The sequence below is a fragment of the Propithecus coquereli genome, unplaced genomic scaffold (genome assembly GCF_000956105.1).
Source record: "Propithecus coquereli isolate 6110/MARCELLA unplaced genomic scaffold, Pcoq_1.0 Scaffold9, whole genome shotgun sequence".
Lineage (NCBI taxonomy): Eukaryota > Metazoa > Chordata > Mammalia > Primates > Indriidae > Propithecus > Propithecus coquereli.
The window spans coordinates 17,416-24,580 of record NW_012155284.1 but is presented as its reverse complement, the minus strand read 5'-3'; positions in this window follow the sequence as shown (position 1 = coordinate 24,580).

Sequence of the window (7,165 nt, the reverse complement as noted above, 5' to 3'; positions counted from 1 at the left end):
GGTTGTCTGTTTACTCTGTTGATTATTTCTTTTGCTATGCAGAAACTTTTTAACTTAATTAAGCTCCATTTATTTATTTATTTATTTTTGTTGGTGGTGGTGTATTTGTCTTTGGGATCTTAGTCATAAATTCTCTGCCTAGGCTGATGTCCAGAAGAATTTTTCCTATGTTTTCTTCCAAAATTGTTATGGTTTCAGACTTTACATTTAGCTCTTTAATCTATCTTGAGTTAATTTTTTGTCTGTTATGAGAGATAAGGATCCTATTTCATTCTTCTGCATGTGGCTATCCAGTTTTTTCAGCAGCATTTATCATATACAGTGTCTTTTCCCCAGTGTATATTTTTGTCTGCTTTGTTAAAAATCAGTTGGTTGTAGCTATATGGTTTTAATCCTGGGTTCTCTGTTCTGTTCCATTTTTCTATGTCTCTACTTTCATACCAGTTCTAAGCTGTTTTGGTTACTATAGCCTTTTAGTATAATTTGAAGTCAGATAATGTGATACCTCCAGATTTGTTCTTTTTCTTAGAATTGCTTTGGTTATTTTGGCTCTTTTTTGTTTCATATGAAGTTTAAGATTATTTTTTCTAGATCTGTGAAAAATGGCATTGGTATTTTGATGGGGATTGCATTGAATCTGTAAATCATTTTGGGCAATATGGACATTTTAACAATGTTGGTTCTTCCAGTTCATGAGCATGGTATATTTTTCAATTTGTTTGCATCTATGATTTCTTTCATCAGTGTTTTGTAATTCTCTTCTTAGAGATATTTTACCTCCTTGGTTAGGTATATTCTTAGGTATTTTAATTTCTTGGCAGCTATTGTAAATGGTATTGTATTCTTGATTCGACTCTTAGCTTGTTGAACAAGAGACAAGGGACTGACTTACATATGTGTGGGATGGAGCATGTAATAATTAGCGGGGAAAGACATATTCATATGTACCAAGCAATGATGTAAAATCATGTGATGTGATAGTGCATTTGTGGGTGGCTGCTCTAACTTGAGTCATGAAAACTTTCCCTGATGATGTTTAAGCTGAAGTGTGAATGACAAGGAGATGATCTTACAGAAATCAGGCTGAAAAGCATTCCAGGCAAAGAGAACAGCTAGTAAAACATTCCTAAATTGGGAGTGACCTTGACATTTTATAGGAAAAGAATGAAAGCTAATACATGAGGAGTATTACCAGAATGGAGACAGCATTTAGTACACAAGAGCTCAGTGATATGGGCAGGGCTACATTGTATCAGATTTTGTAGGTCAGACTAAGAAAGTTGCATATTTTTCTTAGTTGTAAGCCATTAAAGTGTTTTAGTCAAAAGGGTGGTGTACTCTGATTACTCTTTTACATAGATCTAGTGGCTACTGTATGGAATATGAATTGTAACAGTACTGCTGTGGAAGGGTATACAAGTCATATACTTTATAACCTTACACAATGACCCTGAGGGAAAGAGAAGATGCAATAAGGAGGGTTTAAGAGGTTATTCCAGGAAAAGGTGGTGGTGGTATAGCAGCCAAGGAGACAGGGAGACTTGCTGATGGAATAATTTGGGGGGGTACTGGGGGACAGGGGTAAACAATGACAGGTGGTGACATGGGAAAGAGAGGACTCAAGAGTGATTTCTATGATTTTGTCCTAAGTAACTGAGTGGATGGAGGACTGATACTGAGGAGATGGGTGGAGGAGCAGGTTTAGTGTAGCGCAAATGATAAGAGCTCTGTTTATTCCAGTTTAAAATTGAGATGCCTACTAAGCATCCAAGAGGATATGTCAGGAGGGCAGATAGCTATATTAGATTAATTGCTCTATGAAGAGATTTAGAGTAAGACAGAGATTTGGGGACTATAGTTATATATGGTCAATTGTTGTTATTCATATAATCATGTTCTATAAAGTAGCTTCAAACATTGAATTAACAAATACTGAACCATTGTTCCTAGAGGAAATAACAGAGTTAGGTTACATTTTATTAACTGATCAATTCATAACCTGGTTTTATGTGTATTTCTGTTTAAAGACACCTTATTTCATATATATGGTTGATTCATTAATAGTGAACTCATGACCAGAAGCATTATAAGTCATGCTTCAGTGAAGCTTATTTAACCCTCTATAATGCACATCACAGCCTTGCACACTAGGGAACACTTCAGCACTACACTTCAGGGTCATTTTAAACAGTGAAATCACCAACAAAAAGTACAAAAATGTGAAAAACGTAGCACTAAATTTATCACAAAAAGGAGACTTGTTTGCAGTATGAGAGCTGAAACAAGAAGACAGAGAGAGCCTTGTTCAACCTCAGCTAGGAACGTGTATATCAGTGGACTCAATTTTTTTTGCCAGTCTGTACATGTATATTTCCTCAAATAGCTGAGAAAGTATCTTGAGTATTGATTTGGGGGTTACAAATAAATTTTAGTGAGTAGGTGAATTTGTAAATACAGAATCCATGAACAATGAAGAGTGATTGTATTTAGTATTTAAAACCACAGGAGCAGAAGAAATCACCCAGATTTTGGAAGGCAGCTATGCTCACCACTATACCAGCAATGCCGGCACATCACCCCGATTTTGAATAAAGGATGCTCACTATTGAGCCCTCATACATTTTAAGATTTGGGAGTAAGGCTCTACATACATCACCAATTACCAGTTAGAGGCCAAGCTGGAAGATAGACTGATAAGGTAGGAGGAAAACAAGGTAACTTTGATTTAATCAAAACTAAAAATATGTTGCAAGAAAAAAGGAATGGTCAACTCTCAAATACTGTTGAGAACTCAAGTACAATAAGGACAAAGAAGCTAGTAGGTTCTCCAGGGGAGTCGAAAACAGATAACCAATTAGAGTAGAATGAGGTGAGAATTAGAATACAAAAATGTGGATAAGTCTTTTAAGAAGTTTTACTCTTAAAGTGAGCAGACGAATGGAGAAGTAGCCAGAGAGGACTGCAGGCTTAAGGAAGGTTTTTATTGGCTTGCTTGTTTAATATAGGAAGTAAGAGAATGTGTTTTTGTGCTTTTGGTAATGACCAACTCAGGTAAAAAAAAATACGATTTTGACCAAGTAACTCAATATGTCTTGGTCTTAGTTTTTCTCTCTATGAGGGACTTAAAAATAAATAAAATTGTGTGATTTACTTTACAGGTAAGGAAACACCATTCTATTGTGGTTTAGAGTGTGGATTCCAAAAATCAACTACCTGTATTTGTGTTTTAGCTTCACTACTTACTACCTATCAGATTTGGGGTTTCCTGCTTATGTTTTCATGTTTCAGTTTCCTTAATCAAGAAAAAGTGTAATAATATTACCTATCTAGATGTGTAGGAATTATGAGATACTGCACGTAAAATCCTTAGCACAGCGCTTGGCAAATAATTATCACAGTTTGTTATTATTCGTCTTCATTATTTTTATCATTCCCTCTGTAAGATGCTATCAGCTGTAAATCCCATATTATGTCACATATTCTTTGTACTTTCTCCATACACTCTGTCGGGTATATAGAGTATGAAATATCTTCTGCCATTTTTATAATACTGTTATATATAATGATAATTTCTGTTAGTGAACCAGTAGAAAGTCCCATATTTAAAACAGGATTCTTTGGAGGAGACAGTTTTTCTAATACAAAATTTATTCATCAAATATTTGAAGGTCTAATATTAGCAAGACACTGTTTGAAAAGGTACAGTAGGGAACAAAACTAAGTCTCTGGTTTCATGAAGCTGAAATATTAGTCAAAAAAGAAATTTTGAACTCATCACAAATTTTAATTCCATTTCAAAGTCTTTTTGCATATGTCTTTGATGCTTTGGGAAAGAATGTTTTTTTTAAAAAATAACCAAAAGAAGAAAGAATGAAATTTTTTGAAAGATACAATGGAAAGTAGAGGAGGGGAGAGAGGAATGAAGGGAAAGTGTCTCAATGGATAATATATAAAGGTTAAAAGTTAATTTATCTGGTTGCTGGAAAAGGGCGGATTAGGGGTGACCTCCTGGCTCTCTGCTCCCAGAGTGGGAGGTGAAGAACATGGACACCCACACGCGAGTGAGGCGCTCCTCTGCAGGATCAGCTTCGTGAATCTACAGAGAAGCAACGAGGGACAAGCAGTCCCGCGGATAAAATCAGGTGAACTGAAAAAGCATTCTCAAATTACCGGAGAGTTGGGACAAAGGGGAAGGGCAGCGAGGGACGGCCGCGCCCGGCGGTGGGCTCACCCGAGCAGTGAGATCTGAGTCACAGGAAGACGATTCTTCCTCTACCAAACCCCACTCCCACGCAGGCAGGGAAGTGCCAGAAGTCAGTGTGAAGTGGTAGCACAGACCGACAGGCGGTGGGGGAGCCGAGACAGGAGCGGGGTCCATTTAGAACGCAGGGGAGCGCGGCGCTGGGTCGGCATGGGAGGGGAGGGACCTTCCCGAGCGCACGCTCCCCGGATCGGAGGCCGCCTGAGCCCACAGGGGAGAGTTTGGAGGCAGCTTCTTGCCACAGGAGCCCGCCAGGACTGGATCGGGGGAGGGGACTCCAGAAAAGAGGCTCTGCCCGTGGAAATCGCTGGGGGTTCGGCAGGCACTGGGAGGCACACAGCACAGAGTCCTCCCGGGGATCGGTCCAGAGTCGCCGTGTGTAGAAGGGGCGGCGAGCTCGGCGGGCGGCCCTGGGAGGCAGCTCTGGGAGTCGGCAACGGCGGACCCCGGCTCCGGATGCCGTTCTGGTGCAGTCGGCTCCAGCGCTGACTAGCAGGGGGTGGGCAGCCGCAATTCAAGGAACCCAAAGCCTGCGACTGCAGGGACTTGTTGCCTGGGCGTCCGCCTGAGTCATAGCCGCTGCCTCTGCAGCAGAGCTGGTCGCGCCCTGCGAGGAGGAGAGAGGAGGAGAGTAGCGCGCGCAGCCACTTTTTCTCCTGAATCTGCGGAGTCTGTCGCAGCTGCAGACTCAAGCCCCACCTCCAAAAGGGCGGAAAAGGGAGAAAAAGAGCAATATTTCTGCCGAGTTTCCAGGCTGTCTCCGGCGGCCCTGTTCCATTCAGTCGCTGGCGCTGTCCGCAAAGGTGACGGGGACCTGAGGGTGAACTGAGGGAGACTGCCTATAGAACTGTGACCCAGGACACATAAATCCCCCTCTGCCAGGTGACTCGACCTCCGCCCCAACACACCGCACTAAAGGGCCGGCCTCCGCCACTAGGCAGAGTAAAGAGGCCTTTTTTGTTTGTTTGTTTTTGGCTTTTTTTTTTTTGTTTTTCTGTTAAATTTTTTGTATAGCTGTGATCCGAGACGACATAACTAGCCCCTCCACCAGGTGACAAGACCCTTACCCACGCATCACGCCAAAGGACCTGCCTCTGCCTCCAGGCGGAGCAAAGGGGTCGTTTTTTATGGGTTTTTTTTCTTTCCTTTTTTTTTTCTTTTTTCTTCTTTTTTTTCTTTTTCTTTTCCTTCTTTCTTCTTTTTCTTTTCTTTTTCTTTTCCCTTTTCTTTTTTCTTTTTCTTTTTTCTTTTTTTCTCTTTCTTTTCTCCATATATATATTTCTCTTAATTCTTACTCTATTGTTTTTTGTATATATATATTTACATATATATACATTTTTCTTCTTTCCTTCTATTTCCCTTCTTCCTCCTTTTTACTCTCTTTCTGCGAGTGTGTATGTGTGTCGGTGTATATCTGAAACCCACGACCGCAGGAGCCCAACTGTTGAATCTCCACAGCGGGGCTATTTTGCACTGAAGAGACAGCACGCACCCCTAAGAGTGTCTAGTGACCAAGGAGGCCACTCTTCAAGCTGAGACACACAGTCACCTCTCTGCTGCGACTTGGTAGCTAGAGCTGCCGGCCAAACAGACAGACTCCACTAGAGGAAGGGCCGTGTAGACAGTGAAGGAGGCTGTTTTCCCAGTGGGGTCCTGTAGCCTCATTTTCGCAGTGACTTGGTAATCAGCGCCTCCTCCCAAAGAATTAGTTTTCCACCCTTGGCAGTGCGGAGGAACAAGGGAAGCTGTTCTCTGGACTGTGATCCTGTGGGGGTGGTGAATGACCCTTGACTACGATCTGACCACCAATATTGCGTACTAAAGGGACTGACAACACATCCACTGGGGTGGAGTAGGACAGGCTGCTTTCTGGTCTGGGTCCCTCAGGGGCCTTAGGCTGGGCTTCTCTAGCATCCCTGAAGTGTGTACTTCTTCTCAGCTAGTCAACCCTGCCCTTGAAAGGGTGGAATAATAAGAGTCACCACTTCCTGAGCTGAGATGCCAGGTAGCCCAAGGAAGTGCCCTTCCTCCAGTCTGGCAGGTTATCTGCCCCTCTGGCAGGTGAAAACCCACCCTCAGAGGAGGAAAGAAACGAGAAAAGACGTTTTTCAGGCCGGGCCTTGTGACAGTCTCAGCCAACGCACCTCCCACAGCCCTCCAGGACAGAGCTCGCCCCTGAAGGTAGGGAGAAAGGAGAAAAAATACTTTCCCCATAGGACTAGCCTGAATCTGTATGACCTTGGATCTAAGCAAAAGGGGACAGTGTGATACAGCTGATAGGTTTTGAATATCTGACAAGAGCATAACACAAAAGCTTGCACTTGGTGCCCAGGCTGTAGTCATCTTAGGAGCTAGTGGTCTGGGAAGGAAAACCTCGACCAGAGTCCTCAGCAATCGCACCAACTGGCACTCCCATTAGGAATTCCTCCACAAGAGTGCCTAATAAGCCCTGAATAACATACTGGCAGCTCTCTCCTAGCTACAGATCAAGCAATTTCTGAAGTATACTGCCTCAGGCACGCTGATTCCTGCTGCTCTTCTCACCACACCGTAAGTGGTAACAAGGCTCAAGTTGCCCTTGGGAGTGGCAAAACATTTCCCAAAGGCTCAGGCTTTTGTATGTCCCATTTGGGATTTTAGAGCTCAATTCAAAGGTTCTGGAATACCTTGACAACTGACTCCTCCATGCAAAATTCAAGCAACAAAAGAGAGAGCAACCTCATAACTAAACCCAGGGCCTTCCACCTCAACCAAGTAGTCGATAGCAGAGTCACACACTCAAAAGTGACCCAACTCCTGGAAAGCTAAGCAAGGAAAAGAAACTCACTAATCACTGTAAGCAGAAGGAGCAGACAACAGGCCAGTGATAACCCAACAGGCCAAAACCCCACCAAGACAGCACAA